The sequence below is a fragment of the Halichoerus grypus genome, chromosome 7 (genome assembly GCF_964656455.1).
Source record: "Halichoerus grypus chromosome 7, mHalGry1.hap1.1, whole genome shotgun sequence".
NCBI classification, from domain to species: Eukaryota; Metazoa; Chordata; class Mammalia; order Carnivora; family Phocidae; genus Halichoerus; species Halichoerus grypus.
In genome coordinates, this window is record NC_135718.1 from 89,243,674 (window position 1) to 89,261,977 (window position 18,304).

Sequence of the window (18,304 nt, forward strand, 5' to 3'; positions counted from 1 at the left end):
GGCATAACTCCTGCCTGGGAGCTGGCAGATCTTGAGGGCTGCCAGCAACATTGCTGCCCGCCCCCCCGCCATTGTACAAGTGGGGCAGGAAATCAGATTTGGAAGGAGTGTTTCAGAAACCACTGCACAAATGAAAAAATACTGCTTTAACCTCTGCTCATATCTTCAGGGACTCTAAGGTAAGTGTTAGCTTGGGTATATGCCACCATCAATATTAGACCACAGGCATTCACATTCAGAAGCAAAATGTGATACAGTCCCTCTTCCTCAGAGTGACTGCTGGGAGGCTGTCTTTTGGGGGTGCTGTACAACTTCCCATCACCAACTGAGTGGGGATCAGATATTATAAAGGAAGAACATAAACTTTTTAAAGCATCAGGATTGTGACAGACAAAACTAGAGAATTTGTGGCAGGTGGTGCCACCTGCACCAGACTAACTGCAATGAAAATGACTTCCTCCCCAGAGGTGGTGGTGATGGAGGATGGAAGGACGGCAGGCACAGAACGGGGGACGGGTGTGAGCAGAGACATTCTAGTACACAAATATACTAGGGAGGGAGGAATTTCTGCCAGTGGGCACAGCTAACTTCCTTCATGTAGAGTAACTGTTGAACATGCTCCAGTAACCTCCATGCCTTCAAAAATGTAACAGCTTTACAAGTCCAACACCAAATGCCACTGTATCAGATTGCGCACAGGGTATGTGTATGACTGCTGATCCACTAGTAGACAGCATACCCCAGGGACCTTGTTCTAGCACGCATTCTAATGAGAACACATTACAACATATAAATTTTAATAACTTTATTTTTCTGTCTTTTTTGCTGTTGTTGCTTCACCTTCTCTTCTACTTTAAAAGTTTTACACTGATTTTTTTATACAATTTTATTTATTTGAGACAGAAAGAGAGAACATGAGCAGGGGAGGGGGCAGAGGGAGAGGAAGGGCAAGAAGCAGACTCGCCCTGAGCAGGGAGCCTGAAACGGGGCTTGATCCCAGGACCCTGGGATCATGACCTGAGCTGAAGGCAGACACTTAACCGACTGAGTCACACAGGCACCCCTTCACTAACTTTTAAATAAGCGAATTTTAAAATTAATTAACCAAAGATCTGGTAAATGAATACTAAAAGCTAAATTGTTATCTATTTTTCACAAATTTCTCATTCTTCAAGTCAAATGCAAAGAATGATAGCAATTACTGTCTATTTTTCCATTTACTTTGAAATCATGCTTTAATTCAAAAGTTATTTCTATATGGGGCACGCCTGGGTGGCTCAGCCAGTTGAGTGTCTGACTTTGGCTCAGATCATGATCTCAGGTCCTGGATTAAGCCAAGCATCTGGCTCTGTGCTCAGTGGGGAGTCTACTTGTCCCTCTCCCTCTGCCCCTCTCCCCACTCATGTTTTTTCTCTCTCTCAAATAAATACAATCTTTAAAAAGTTATTTCTATATATATTCCCCATGGCTAACAGTGATACTTTTATATACTTACTTTAATGCAATAAGAGATGCAATTATCTTCATAGTGTTTGCAACACCTATGCCTTGGTCCATGCTTACATCTGAAATAAGACAAATATAATAAATGATGTGTATGTGTGTAGATGTGCTTAACACTCTCTAACCAAAAAAGCAGAAAACATTACCTACTTGTTTCTAAATGCATGCATCTTTTGGTTTCTTAGGACATAAAAAAGCAAAGATAACAGATTTTTTTTTCTTTTCAGTTCACCATTTGACACGGTGCATAAAATATGTGACTGCAATCAAAATACTTAAATGCAGAACAGAAAAAACATTGGTAAATATTTGTGACTAAATATGAAAAATATGTAATATATTATCTCTATACTCTGCCAAATCTTTTGGAAGCTTTAAGTTGCTTACTGTAGAGTATAACGGTCATAAGTCCCCCATGAAGTCAGTACTTGAGCAACAATCATAATGAGAAAGTGCTCAGGTTACAGGAATTTATACTTAATTATATTTGAGAGAAAACATCTGGAAAAGAAACATGATACGGTATTAGAATTCAAAATTCAGTTTTTAAAATAAATAGAGTAATAGATCATGTGGGAATTCAAAAGTAGGTTATTTGTGATTTAAATGCAAACCACTTGGTCCTCTGGTGTTTAGTAAATGTTTCTGCTGGGGGGGCTACTGTTCAAGACACATAGATTTTTAATTATTTGGTATGCTGACTCCAGGACTGTATTGAGGCGTAAAAAAGTAAGTAAAATATCTAACAGGGGTCTGGCTCTCCCCCTTTCTCTATGAAGTGTTCATGTTCCAAAATGAGTAGTCTTTGTAATTCTTGCAGACTGCAGTTAATTAATTATCTCATGGTTGGAACACATTAAGCTTCTTGTTTGTAACAATAATGTGTAGAGTGATATTCTGGCTCCACACCTCTTTAATTCCATTTGCAAACTGATTAGCAAAACCCTTTCGGAAATCCAATTCTGCACCACAGCTGGCATATACGTGTAGCCCTTCCCAGACAAGGGGGACGGCAGGGATTCCTGCTGCCCGTAGCCCTTATGTCATCAGGATGATGGGACATATCTGGCCATGTGAAGTTGAGGGATTAAAGCTGGGACCTAAAAGAGGTAAATCAGAGAGGGGTGGCCATGTGTAAACCATCACTCTTCATACTTCTAAGTGTCCTCTTCAAAGGCATTCCTCAGCCAGTGCTACTGGAACTACACAGAAATCGTTAAACTCTCTTTGCTAGTGAAGTTCAATTCTGGTATCAGCTATACTGTCATTTAATCTTCCCTCAGTCTGTTATTAAAACTTCTCAAAACCTGGACTCCCCATCTCCTGTCTTATCTGCTCTGCTTATGTATTACCCTGCATCTGCTTCCACAGCAGTGGACTCACGGAGGCAAGTCTGACAAGTTCTGCCATGACCTGATTAGTTCTGATACCCAAGGCATCATTCACCCACATAATACATTCTCTGCATTCCCGTCTCCGCATTCCCCTCTGATTCATGGTGACATGATTTCCATGAATAGGGATTCCTTGTCTCTTTTCTTCACTCAGGTGATCAGTAACTATTTTGAACTTGCTTAAGAATTAAGAAGTTCATTACCAATCTCACTAGTGGCTATTTACCCAAAAATTACAAAACACTAATTCAAACGGACATATGCATCTCTATGTTTATTGCAACATTATTTACAATAGCCAAATTATGGAAACAGCCCATTTCAATCAATGAATGGATAAAGAAGAGGTGGTATACACACACACACACACACACACACACACACACACACACACACAAACACAGAGTAATATTCAACCGTATTACTCATATGTGGAATTTAGGAAACAAATGAGCAAAGGGAAAAAAAAAGAGAGAAACTAATCAAGAAACAGACTCTTAACTACAGAGAACAAACTGCTGATTATCAGAGGGGAGGTAGTTAGGGATATGGGTGAAACAGGTGATGGGGATTAAGGAGTGCACTTATCATGATAAAAAAAGGATATACATAAATTTTTAAAAAAAGTTTACTACCACAATTATTCCTGCCATCTGTTATTCCTTCCCTCCCTCTTACCTTCTGTATGTGCTGTATACTAAAATGAAGACAAAGTCTTTAAATACAGTAAAAATTTTGAGCACCTACTCTGTGCTCATGTACGTGAGGCAACTCATGTTATTTCATTTAATGGACGCAACACTCCATAACAGAGATCATTAACCCAAGTTAACAGATGAGGACTTTAGGGTCCAGAGTGGTTAAATCACTTGCCCAAAGTCACAAAGCCAGCAGGGGTGAAATGAGAGTCTAAGGTCTGATTTATTGGCTTCAGCTTCCCATAACTGATCCCTAACTTTCTATATTGGCTATTCATTCAACACTCTCTAAAATATCACTACAAAGATTATTTTTATTGACTGATGTTCTAATTTTAAATCACTAAATTTTCTATTAATTATAGATGTATTTTAATATTATATAGAAGTATAATTCCTATACTTGAAATAGCCCAGTGATGGGTATTAAGGAGGGCACATAATGCATGGAGCTCTGCATGTTATACGAAAACAATGGATCGTGGATCACTACATCAAAAACTAATGATGTATTGTATGGTGACTAACATAACAACAACAACAAAAGGACAAAGTTAAAAAAAAACAAACCAAAAAAAAACAAGTACTATTTGTATGAAATTCAGACTTCTTTGTATAATATACAAATAAAGATGTTTTATTCCATTTCCAAAGCCCTGAAAATTTCTACTCTTACAAAAAACATTTATGTAAGGTTTGCTCCTTATTATTCCTCTATCTTCTTGAATGTGCCCCAGAACTTTTCTTTCTCCTTTCCACATTTGGAATATTTGATTAGCACATATTAACCTGTTTCCTAAAGTTCCCCATTCTAGCCTCCTACAACTGTGTCTAGTTTGACATAGAAAACTATTACAAGTTCATATAAATCTATTCTAAAGGCATATGTTGGTCTATAGTCCAGACAAAAATAATAAATAACACTGACTTGCCATTATGTGCCTTTTATAAAACTCTATGCACTCTTTCTGGTAAAAAAAAAAAAAAAAAAAAAAGATAGATAGATATGATATATATGTATATCATTACTGAAAAGAAAATAAAACACCTTGGCAAAGTACAAATATCATATAAAACAATAACACAGTGTGCTAAATATCAAGATAAAAAACTTACACTGAATCCACAAGTTTCCTGATTAGAGCAATTATATTCAATCTTCTTGGCTTTTCTTCATGTTTCTCTGTCTTTTGTTCCACTTTTGCATATGCTGCTTCTGGTGAATAAGAATGTGTGGGAATTTCTTCCTTCCCTACAATAAACCTAAAGAAAAGAGCACAATGTGAGGCATTTTCACCTTTAAAAAATAAAAGGAAAAAGACAATAAGGAAAAAAAACCCATCCTGATTCTGTTAATATACAAATACATTTTGGAGAGTACCTTATCATTTGAAATGTTTTTCAAAATTTAAATAAAATCTTATCCTTTATAAGAAAATGCTGACAGCCATTTCTTTAATAATGCAATAAATTCTTCTATTAAGTTTTCTATTTTAGTTCCAGCATAGTTAACATACAGTGTTATATTAGTTTCAGGTGCATAATACACTGACTCAACATTATTCAGTGTTTATCAAGATAAGTGTACTATTAATCTCCTTCACCTATTTCACCCACCCCCACCCACCTACCCTCTGGTAACCATCAGTGTGTTCTCTGTAGTTAAGAGTCTATTTCTTCGTTTGTCTCTCTCTCTCATTTTTTTTCCTTTGCTCATTTGTTTTGTTTCCTAAACTCCACATATGAGTAAAATAATATGGTATTTGTCCTTCTCTAGCTGGCTTATTTTGCTTAGCATTATACTCTTTAGCTCATCCATGTTGTTGCAAATGGGAAGATTTTATTCTTTTTTGTGGCTCAATATTCCATTGTGTGTATATGTGTATGTGTGTGTGTGTATAAAACCTCTTCTTTATCCTATTGATGGACACTTGGGCTGCTTCCATAATTTAGCTATTGTAAATAATGCTGCAATAAACAGAGGATACACGTAGTGTCTCTGTGAATTAGTGTTTCTGTATTTTTTGGGTAAATACCCAGTACTGTGAGTACTAGGTTGTAGGGTAGTTCCATTTTCAACTTTCTGGGGAATCCCCATACTGTTTTCCAGCATGGCTGCATCAGTTTGCATTCCCACAAATAGTGCAAGAGGGTTCCTATTTCTCCACATCCTTGCCAACACCTGTTGTTTCCTGTGTTGTTGATTTTAGCCATTCTGCCAGGTGTGAGGTGATAGCTCATTGCAGTTTTGCTTTGCAGTTCCCTGATGATCACTGATGGTGAGTATCTTTTCATGTGTCCGTTGGACTCTGGATGTCTTCTTTGGAGAAATGTTCGTTCATCTTGTCTGCTCATTTTTAAATTGAATTAGTTGTTTTTCAGGCATCGAGTTATAGAAGTTCTTTATAATTCTGGATACTAACCCTTTATCAGATATGTCATTTGCAAATATCTTTTCCCATCCCATAGGCCGTCTTTTAGTTTTGTTGATTATTACCTTTGCTGTGCAGAAGCTTTTTATTTGATGTAGTCCCAATAGTTTTATTTTTGCTTTTGCTTCCCTTGCCTCAGGAGACATATCTAGAAAAAAGTTGCTATGTCCGACATCAGAGAAGTTACTGCCTGTGCTCTCTTCTAGGATTTTTACGGTTTTATGTCTCACATTTAGGTCCTTAATCCATTTGGAATTTAGCTTTGTGTATGGTGTAAGCCAGTGGGCCAGTTTCATTCTTTTGCATGTTGCTGTCCACTTTTCTCAACACCATTTGTTGAAGAGGCTGTCTTTTTCCCACTGGATATTCTTTCCTGCTTTGTCGAAGATTAACTGACCATATAATTGTGAGTTTACCTCTGGTTTTCTATTCTGTTCCATTGATCTATGTGCCTATTTTTGTGCTAGTACCACGCTTGTTTTGATTACTAAAGCTTTGTAGTATAAGTTGAAGTCTGGAATTGTGACATCTCCAACTGTGCTTTTCTTTTTCAAAATTGCTCTGGCTATTCGGGGTCTTTGTGGTTCCATACAAATTTTAGGATTCTTTGTTCCAGTTCTGTGAAAAATGTTGTTGGTATTTTGATAGGGATAACATTAAATCTGTAGATTGTATACATTTGTGTAGTATGGACACTTTTACAATATTTGTTCTTCCAATCCATGAGCACAGATTATCTTTCCACTTGTTTGTGTAGAAACAGCAACATCTTTTATCAATGTTTATAAATATTGTTTATAAATATATAAACTATATATAATATATATATATAAAATATAAACTGTAAAACATTGATAAAAGATAATTTATATATTTTTACACAAGTCTTTCACCTCCTTGGTTAAGTTTATTCCTAGATATTTTATTACCTTTGGTGCAATTGTAAATGGAATTGCTTTCTTAATTTCTCTTTCTGTTGCTTATTAGTATATAAAAATACCATGAATTTCTATATGTTGATTTGGTATCATGCAATCTTACTGAATTCATTTATCAGTTCTAATAGCTTTTTGGTGGAGTCTTTAAGGTTTTCCATATATAGTATCATGTCATCTGCACATAGAAAAAGTTTTACTTCTTCCTTCCTCTTTTCTGATCACTGTGGCTAGGACTTCCAGTACTACGTTAAATATGAGTGGTGAGAGTGGACATCCTTGTCTTGTTCCTGACCTTAGGGGAAATGCTCTCGGTTTTTCACCATTGAATATTATGTTAGCTGTGGGTTTTTCATTTATGGCTTTTATTATGTTGAGGTGTTCCCTCTAATCCCACTTTGCTGAGGGTTTTTATCATGAATGGATGTTTTATATTCTAAAATGCTTTTTCTGCATCCATTAAAATGATCATTTGGTTTTTTTTTTTTTTCCATATAATTTTTTTTTTAATTTTTTTATTGTTATGTTAATCCCCATACATTACATCATTAGTTTTAGATTTAGTGTTCCATGATTCATTGTTTGTGCATAACACCCAGTGCTCCATGCAGAACGTGCCCTCCTCAATACCCATCACCAGGCTAACCCATCCTCCCAACCCCCTCCCCTCTAGAAGATCATTTGGTTTTTATTCCTTCTTTTATTGATGTGATGAATCACATTGATTGACTTGTGAATACTGAACCACCCTTGCACCCCAGGAATAAATTCCACTTGATTCTGGTGAATGAATTTTTAATGTATTGTTGGGTTCAGTTTGCTAGTATTTTGTTGAAAATTTTTGCATCTATGTTCAGAAAGAGATATTGGCCTGTATTTCTCTTTTTTTGTAGTGTCTTTATCTAGCTTTGGTATCAGGGTAATGTTGGCTTCATAGAATAAATTAAGAAGTTTTCCTTTTCTATTTTTTGGAATAGTTTGAGAACAGGTGTTAACTCTTCTTTAAATGTTTGGTAGAATCCCCTTGTGAAACCATCTGGTCCTGGACTTTTGTTTGCTGGGACATAGGTTAACATTCTCCTACAATCTTTTTGATTTCTGTGCTTTGGTTGTTACTTCTCCCCTTTCATTTCTAATTTTATTTACTTGAGTCCTCTTTCTCTTTTTATGAATCTGGCTAAAGGCTTATGATTTTGTTGATTTTTCAAAGAACTGGCTCCTGGTTTCACTGATTTGTTCTATTGTTTTTTTAGTTTCTACTTTATTTCTGCTCTAATCTTTATTATTTCCTACCTTCTACTGGCTTGTGGCTTTGTTTGTTGTTCTTTCTCTAGTTCCTTTAGATGTAAGGTTAGATTGGTTGTTTATTTAGGATTTTTCTTGCTTCTTGAGGTAGGCCTATATTGCTATAAACTTCCCTCTTAGAACAGCTTTTGCTATATCTCAGATTTTGGACTATTGTGTTTGCATTTTCATTTCTCTCCATGTATTTTTTATTTCCTCTTTGATTTCTTGATTTACTCATTCATTGTTTAGTAGTATGTTATTTAACCTCCATGTATTTATGTGCTTTTCATGTTTTTTCTTGTGCTTGATTTCTAGTTTCATACCATTGTGGTCAGAAAAGATGTATTTTTATAACTTCAATTTTTCTGAATTTGTTGAGACTTGTTTTGTGGCCTAATATGTGATCTAATCTGGAGAATGCTCCATGTACATTTGAAAAGAATGTGTATTCTGCTGTCTTAGGATGGAATGTTCTGACTATATCTGTTAGATCCATCTGGGCCAATATGTCATTCAAAACCACTGTTTCTTTGTTGATTTTGTTTGAATGATCTGTCTATTGATGTAAGTGAAGTGTTGAAGTACCCTACTATTACTGTATTACTATTGATCATTTTCTTTATGTTTGTTATTAACTGCTTTATGTATTTATTTGGGTGCTCCCAAGTTGGATTCATAAATATTTACAATTTTTATATCTTCTTGTTGGATTGTATTGTTTATGTTCATACAGTGTCCTTTGTCCCTTTTTACAGTCCTTGTATGAAAGTCTATTTTGTCGATATAACTTGCTACTCAGGCTACCTTTTCACTTCCATTTGCATGATAGATATTTCTCTATCCCTTCACTTTCAGTCTGCATATGTCCTTAGGTCTGAAATGAGTCTCTGGCAGGCAGCATGTAGATGGGTCTTGCTTTTTTATCCATTCTGTCATCATGTGCCATGATTGGAGCATTTAGTCCATGTACATTCAAAGTAATTATTGATATGTATGTATTTATTGCCATTTTGTTACTTGACTTATGGTTATTTTGATAGTTCCTCTCTGTTCCTTTCTTCTCTTGCTCTCTTCTTTCATGATTTGTTGGCTTTCTTTAGCAAAATATTTGGATTCCTTATTGTTTTTTTTAATTTATTACTGTTTTTTTTTAATTTTTTTATTGTTATGTTAATCCCCATACATTACATCATTAGTTTTAGATATAGTGTTCCATGATTCATTGTTTGTGCATAACACCCAGTGCTCCATGCGGAACGTGCCCTCCTCAATACCCATCACCAGGCTAACCCATCCTCCCACCCCCCTCCCCTCTAGAACCCTCCGTTTGTTTTTCAGAGTCCATCGTCTCTCATGGTTCTTCTCCCCCTCTGATTTCTCCCCCTTCATTCTTCCCCTCCTGCTACATTCTTCTTCTTCTTTTTTTCTTTCTTAACATATATTGCATTATTTGTTTCAGAGGTACAGATCTGAGATTCAACAGTCTTGCACAATTCACAGTGCTTACCAGAGCACATACCCTCCCCAGTGTCCATCACCCAGTCACCCCATCCCTCCCACCCCACCCCCCACTCCAGCAACCCTCAGTTTGTTTCCTGAGATTAAGAATTCCTCATATCAGTGAGGTCATATGATACATGTCTTTCTCTGTTTGACTTATTTCGCTCAGCATAATACCCTCCAGTTCCATCCACGTCGTTGCAAATGGCAAGATCTCATTCAATTTATTACTGTTTTTGACTTGTAGTTACCGTTAGGTTTATATATAACATCTTCCGCATATAGCAGTCTATGTTCAGCTAATGGTTGCTTAATTTTACTCCTCTCCTCTCCACATTTCAGATATTTGGTATCATATTTTACATCCTTTTATTTTGTGCTTCTCTTGACTGATTTTTATAGATATACTTATTTTTTTGTTGTTTTTGTACTTCCTGTTTTTTCTTACTCTTACTTATGATTTTTGTTTTCCTCTTACAAAGCCCCCCTTAGCATTTCTTGTAGGGCTGGTTTAGTGGTCATGAATTCTTTTAACTTTTGTTTGTCTGGGAAATTCCTTCTAATCTGAATGACAGCCTTGCTGGATAGAATATTCTTGGCTTCCAATTTTTCCCTTTGAGCACTTTCAATATATCATACCAGTCCCTTCTGGTCTGCAACGTTTCTGCTGAAAAATCAGCTGATAGCCTATGGGGTTTCCTGTATATGTAACCATCTTTTTTTTTTTTACAATCTTTAAAATTCTTTCCTGGCGCACCTGGGTGGCTCGGTCGTTAAGTGTCAGCCTTTGGCTCAGGTCATGATCCCAGGATCCTGGGATTGAGCCCTGCATCGGGCTCCCTGCCTGGCGGGAAGCCTGCTTCTCCCTCTCCTACTCCCCCTGCTTGTGTTCCTGCTCTCGCTATCTCTCTCTCTGTGTCAAATAAATAAAATCTTTAAATAAAATAAAATAAAATTCTTCGTTTATCACTATTTTTTACCATTTTAATTACTGTGTGTCTTGGTGTGTACCTCCTTAGGTTGAATCCTAACAGGGGGATTTCTGTGCCCCTGAATCAGGATCTCTGTTTCCCTCCCATGATGTGGGAAGTTTTCAGCTATTACTTCTTCAAATACATTTTCTGTCCCCCTTTCTCTCTTATGCTTGATGGAGTCACTGAATTTTCTAAGTCTATTCTCATTATGTAGTATTTATGTGTCTCTCACCTGTTCAGCTTGATTGCTTTCCATTACTCTATCCTCCAGGTCACTTACAGGCTCCTCTGCTTCCTGTAGCCTACTGTTTATTTATTCCATCTATTGTATTTTTAATTTCATTTATCAAGTTCTTCACCTCTGATACGTTATTTTTTATCTCTCTCTTTTTTTTTTTTAAGATTTTATTTATTTATTCGACAGAGAGAGACAGCGAGAGAGGGAACACAAGCAGGGGGAGTGGGAGAGGGAGAAGCAGGCTTCCCGCGGAGCAGGGAGCCCGATGCGGGGCTCGATCCCAGGACCCTGGGATCATGACCTGAGCCGAAGGCAGACGCTTAACGACTGAGCCACCCAGGCGCCCCTATCTCTCTCTTTTTTTTAAAGAGTTTATTTATTTATTTGTTTGACAGAGAGAGACACAGCAAGAGAGGGAACACAAGCAGGGGGAGTGGGAGAGGGAGAAGCAGGCTTCCTGCCAAGCAGGGAGCCCGATGCAGGGCTCGATCCCAGGACCCTGGGATCATGACCTGAGCTGAAGGCAGGCACTTAATGACTGAGCCATCCAGGCACCCATTTTTTATCTCTTTGTCAAGAGTTTCACTGATGTCCTCCACCCTTTTCTGAAGTCCACTATCTTTATGAGCATTACTTTAAATTCTTTATCAAACATCTTACTTTTTTCTGTTTCACTTAATCTCCTGCTGTGATTTTGTCCTGTTTTTTCATTTGGGACATATTCCTCTGTTTCCTCATTTTGTCTATCTGTGTCAGTTTCTCTTTGTTAGGAAAGTCAGCTACACCTTCTGCTCTTGAAAGTAATGGCTTCATGAAGAAGAGGTCCTGTACTGCTCTGCAGTATAGTGTCCCCTGTTCACCAGAACCTGGCACTTCAGGGGAACCTCCTGTTTGTGTTGCTTGTGTTGTGTCTGAGTCACTTTTTCTTTCAGTCCAGACATCTTCATTGACTCTGTATCTGTTGTGGGCTTTGCTTGCTTTCTGTGGTGTTAGTGAGACACAGGCTGCGAGCTCTGAGAAGACATCAGGTGAGCTAAGGGCTGAGGTCAGCATGCTTGGAGTGTGCCAGTCCTCAGGAGAACACATGGGCAAGGCACACTGCTAGCAGGTTAGGTAGCAAGTGTCTGCGCAGTGCTGCCCACAGGTGGCCCTGTGTTTATGCTGGGCAGCAGGGGAGGAAAATGGTGCCTGCCACCTCCTTTGTTCCCAGAGAAGTCCCCTAACACACTCAAAATCAGTATAAACATATCTTCCTCTTGTTTGTCCCAGGCACTATGCAAACTGTCATTTCTATGTTGCCTCTCTATGGGCTGCTGTATCTTTAAAGGCAGGATCCAGCTATCACTCACTCTCCCATCTTGCCCGGTGCTGAGTCAGCTGACTTTTTAAGCTCCAGACTCCAAATCCTGTGATTTATACAAACTCATGGAATTCAGCCCCTCTGGTTTTCAAAGCCAGATGTTATGGTTTGGGATCCCTAGTGTGAGAGACTGTTTTCTTTCCCCTCTCTACACCCGTAGCTCCCTCCCTCCTGTGGGCAGCTCCCAACCACTGTTTCTACCCTTGGGAACCTCTCAGATGCAGCTTTTTTTTTTCTTTAAAGAGTTCATTTATTTATTTGAGAGAGAAAAAGAGAGAGGGAAAGCACAGAGGGAGAATGAGAGGGAGAAGCAAACTCCCCACTGAGCAGAGAGCCCGACATGGCACTTGATCCCAGGACCCTGAGATCATGACCTGAGCTGAAGGCAGACACTTAACTGACTGAGCCACCCAGGCACCCCCTCAGATGCAGCTTCTTTACATTTAGTTGTGGAGTTTGTTCTGCCCATCTTTGGATTGCCCTCTAGCGTATTTACATCGATGTGAGTAATATCTAGTTGTCAACATGGGATGGGGTGAACTTAGGGTCCTGCTACTCCACCATCTTCCCAAGCTTCCCAACAATGCACGTATTTTAAAATCAAATTAACCAAGTAAAATACAGCATAACACTTTTATGATGCACCCTTTTAACTTAAGTTACCACTTTTTAAAGATATTACACACCTTGAAGTTTTTTCAAACAAAAAAGCAGGTGAAATATTTACTTGGGTCTACTAGTTGATCAAAAAATTCTATTTTTTTGTCTAAATTCTACTAATAGTTACAATTGAATGAGGTTCTCATTTTTCAGTATAAAGTTATATCTCATGTCACTTTGAGTCATAAAATAGCTGCAATGCACTATTAGGTCATATAAAGATATTCAGGGAAATGGAGGAAACTAAAGACTGAGAATCATAAAATGGTCAAGATTCCATGCATTCTCACATAATTTCATTAGAAAACCTTAAACTCAATATTATTCTAATCTAGTTATTTCTCTTCTGAAAAACCTAATATCTGGGAGAAGACACTATTCTTATCTCATCAAAACTGGAGTATTTTTTTCCCAGACAATGCGAAAGAAAAGAAAGAAAAGAAAAAAGAAAAGAAAAAAAGAATTGCTACCATTAGATATCATTCAATCAGTATCCTTTACTAGTTTTCCATTTTTGCTGTTTGTACCTTCACTATGAGTCATTGCTCTTCTAAAGAATAACTAAGCTTTCTTAAGAGAACTCTACCTGCTGAACTTTCAGAAAATACCATAAAATGCAGACAAAAACAAGGGATCAGTAATACTACACTAAGGTTCTGGAACATGGGACCTATGACAAATAGAATAAGAAAATGTAAACACTCAGAAAAGAGAGGTGAAACAAGCTATTACTATCAACAACTGTATCCCATCTCATTCGGACAAACTTGGTAAAATATCTAGCTTATTAAATCATAAAGGGCATGTAATGAGATTGTCACAAGGTGGCAGCCGTGCAGTCTCAGTAGCTGTTATTCCAAAAGAATTTGGTTCTTAATCATGGGTGTGCATGGAGAGTTCAAGGTCTGTACTACTGTTCTTTATAAACAAGACAAAAACTATGTTAGAACAGATAAAATCATCTCTCTCACACTGTTCATAATACTGTTTCTCTTTTGGCCAGGACTGACCATCTCAGATTAGAGGTCACTTCCTTGGAGAAACTGTCCCCGCCCAAGCTGCAGTGAGTTAGCAATCCTTCCCTGTGCTATCAAAGCCCAATGAGTCCCCAGTAGCAGAAGCACCTTATTAGTAGTTTGCATCCCCCATTAAACTGTGGGTCTGTGAGACTCTATACATCTTTTGCTATTACACCCCAGGGACTGGCACATAGTAAAAATTTAATTAATACATACTGAATGATCAAATATAGTAATAATGAGCATTTTCTGAACATTTACTATATGACAGGACAGTACAGAGGATTAAATCATTTAATCCTCATAGCAACACTACGAAGTAAGTAGGTGCCATCATTTCCGTGAGAGTTAGCATGAAAAAGCATTTGACCACATCCAAAAACAATTACTTGGACCCAAAAAACTGTCTGACTCTAAAGCCTGGGCTCTTAATCACTAAGCTGCCTATACACTTCTAAGTATTAAACTATGTTGATGCAGGTTTGGTATACCATAAGGCTCCTGAACTGGTTCCCAGCCTTTGACTCTATCCTTGACTCTATCTGTTCTCATAACTTCTACTAACTTAGCGAGAATTAATAACCATTTTTTCCCAGAATATTTTCCTATAATACAGAGTAAATTCTAAGTGCAAATAGTTATCCAGCCCCTTATTTTGAGTGGATTTGACGAAGAGACACAAAAATATCGGATACATTTTGAGTTTCTGTAAGGATTCTGGGAGCCTATGGAGAGACACGGGAAAAGGCAAAGTTTTCTCTTTAGGAAAACCAACTTTTGGTTTTGTTATAAACTTTTGACATAACATAGAATCTTCACATTCAATGCAACAACAACAAAAAGTTATTTTCTGAAATGTTTCATGATCTTTCAATGAAAAATATAATATGAAAAAATTACCGCTGTGTATTATGACTTAGTTACTGTTACCACAGAGTTTCCACAACCAAAGATACTCTTATTCACACAGGGGACTCAATTTGTCCCCTCCCAAACTAGCTTCCTTGCACACCATCTGATTTTCTGTTAATAGCACCTTTTTTCATGTACTTAGGTTTTCAAAACTTGGCTCGTAGCAAGGATTGGAGGGAAAGAGGAAGAAGGAAAATATCAATCAGTAGGTCTTCATTTCCTTCGACACCAGTCTCAACTTTGCCTCTTTCTCTTTAATCCTCCACTGTCGCCAAATCCCAGTCCTTATCACTTCATCTTTCTTCCTTCTGATTCTCTCTTTCACAATGTCTGTCCCAAATACTGTGGCCAGACTAATCTTTCTGAAACAATGTCAACTACCCTGCTCAAAACCCTTTAGTGGCTCTCTACTGCCCATCTTATCAAATTCAAATTTGTCTTCCTTTTTTTCTGTTTAGGTCTTCCAAAATCTGGCCCTGCTCTGACCATCATTTAAAAAATCAAAAAACCCCACAAAACCTTATGATCCCTAAAATAAGCTTTTCATACCAATTAAGTTGATTTTCCCACTCTTACCTCATATTTCATGTTTATAATTTTCATACTTTTGCTAACATTATTCACTTCTACCCAGAAGGTTCCTCCTCTTCCCTTCTAGTTCTCTAAAGCTATCCTTCAAGTGCAGGTTAAGGCTTATCCCCATAAGAATAATAATAACAGTAATAGCCAACATTTCTTGAGCACTATGTGCCATGCACAGTTCTAAACACTTTTCATGCATTAACTCATTTGATCCTCAAAATAACCTAAAAAAGACAGTCATATGAAATCTTCTAGCATACCGAAGGCTACCCTAATTTTTCCCTCCTATATTTATAATAAATACTCCACACCTAATCTTCACTAAGCATCTACTATATGTACTTAGGAGAATAAAAGAGGCAACATTTATAATACAAACTGGAAGAGCATTAGGTTTCAAGTAAGTATATGCAGTCACTGTGTGACATTAAATTAGTTAAGTATTCTAAGCCTCACGTCACATGGGCATAAAAATACCCATCTCACAGAACTGCTGTGAAAATTTTCTAATCTATGTGAAAATGCTTGGTGAACTGTAAAATACAATGGAAGTGCTGCCAACCAACTTTTCTACACTATCTACTACTATCGGCCAATAACTATGGCAAGAGATGGCATACAGGGTGAAAAGCAGATTCTAGTGACTCTAGTGAAGCTTATGATTCAAAATGTGTCTGACATGAGCCCTGTCCTAATGAAGCCCATAATGTGGTACCACACAATTCAGTATTTAATTTTGCAGTAATTATTCACATGTAGCTTTGTTTTTCCAATGCTCCTTGAAGAGAGAGTTCTTCTAATTCTTTCCTAACACCCAGTGATATGAGGCACACAATAGGTCCCAAAAGCAGTTGTTGATTTTTTTTTTTTCAAAGATTTCACTTATTCATTTGACAGAGAGAGACACAGTGAGAGAGGGAACACAAGCAGGGGGAGTGGGAGAGGGAGAAGCAGGCTTCCCGCTGAGCAGGGAGCCCGATGTGGGGCTTGATCCCAGAACCCTGGGATCACGACCTGAGCCGAAGGCAGACGCTTAACGACTGAGCCACCCAGGCACCTCCAAAAACAGTTGTTGATTGACTGATTTTTAGGGGGAAAGAAATCCAATAAATTAGACTCTTTTAATAAAATATCGTAAAAGTGACTGTGACTCCTGCAATTATTTTGGGCTAGAAAACTGAGTCGATAAACATCTATTGTAATTATGCGCAATAATATTACTTTTTGAAAAAGTTAACTTGCAAATTCTCTCTTAACATAAGGTAAATAAACTACTTACCTAAGAGCAGAGAATGTAAATCCTTTCAAACCATCTTTGCACCTAAAACAATAAAAATTATGATAAAGTAACAATTTTTGAGATATAAAGTAGTATATTAAGTAGCTATTAAAATTTATTCTGAAACAGATGACTTTTATTTTTAAAATTTTTTTATTTTTTTAAAGATTTTATTTATTTATTTGACAGAGAGAGAGAGAGACAGCGAGAGAGGGAACACAAGCAGGGGGAGAGGGAGAGGGAGAAGCAGGCTTCCCGCCGAGCAGGGAGCCCGATGTGGGGCTCAATCCCAGGACCCTGGGATCGACCTGAGCCAAAGGCAGATGCTTAACGACTGAGCCACCCAGGCGCCCCTGAAACAGATTACTTTTAAAAGGTGAAACTTTTAGGACAGTGATCTGAGCAGTACAAATGCAACAAACAAGCAAGCCATCTTACACAGGATGATTAAAATTTCCTATGTCAAATTAACATAATTTAAGGCTCAACTCTCCTATTTGCAGGTGGAAGAGAGATTTAAGTATATCTTCTAAGGGCTCCATGTGGACTTAAAATGAAGGCTCAGAGTGGAATATTCATTTTACCCAATCCCTGGGGGAGCAAATTGTTGAGAAGAAAAGGCCACATACACCTGCTGGGTATTATGAATAGATCAATTCAAGGTCCTGACTTCTCCCTACTTATTAATTCAGTGAATGCAGAGCAATGTAGAGCTGGCAGGCACAAAAAGGCTTCAAGTTTAGTTCAACAGTTTTAACTTTTGAGTAAGCCCAATCAGAATGGATAACATAGCAACGGGAACAGAGTGGGGGTAAGGGGAGGGCACAGAGGCAGGAGTTCAAATAATATTTATTGAGTATTTACTATTGCTGGGCATTGTTTTGGGCACTTTATATGTGTTGTCTCATTTAATTATATCACACCTCTATGAATAAGTATTTCTCTATTCTATAGCTGGGCAGAGGCCCCCTCCCCCAAAACGGGCAACTTCCAAGAGGTCACAAAATAAATAATAGTCGGAATTCAGGAAAAAAAAGTTCCTCTGACTTAAAAACTGTGGTTTTCTCTTATACCTCCTTCTGAAATAGTGTATTCCTTTTAACTGGGGGAAGGTTCAAACTGCATGACAATTAAAAAAAGATTCTCAGATCTGCAAAAAATATTTAAACAAGATTTTAAAATGGGGACATTACTATACTAGTCTTAATGGCCTGCTTTATAAGTATGATCAAGTTACTAAAGAATTGTTGTATATCTAGTATCAGAATCCTTTGGAGAAACTATAGAGATTGGTGATACAATGATGCTCAAATGTATGTTAATTTTAGACACTGGATATTCTTGGATAAAAAGTACAGCCTCAAATCTAATTGGGCAACTCTCTCAGTATACTTTTATATGAAAGGTCACAAAGGAAATGCATAAAAATATAAGAAGTCCTTCTGAACAAGTCTAAATGTAGATATTTTTACTGGGGGACACACAGAATCTCAGAAAAGAATTTAATTCGTGTGCATAGATCTTTTAAAAC

The 18,304-nt window shown here is 37.5% G+C and overlaps 1 long non-coding RNA gene across 1 annotated transcript; it reads right to left on the reverse strand.

Moving 5' to 3' along the window:
- Nucleotides 1–1,494: 1,494 nt before the first annotated feature.
- Nucleotides 1,495–16,868, reverse strand: LOC144382481 (uncharacterized). The gene is made up of 3 exons (XR_013449475.1): nt 16,774–16,868; nt 4,712–4,858; nt 1,495–1,565 (listed from the first exon to the last, which is right to left on the reverse strand). It is a non-coding gene; the product is annotated as an uncharacterized LOC144382481 (long non-coding RNA).
- Between the last annotated feature and the right edge of the window lie 1,436 nt (nt 16,869–18,304).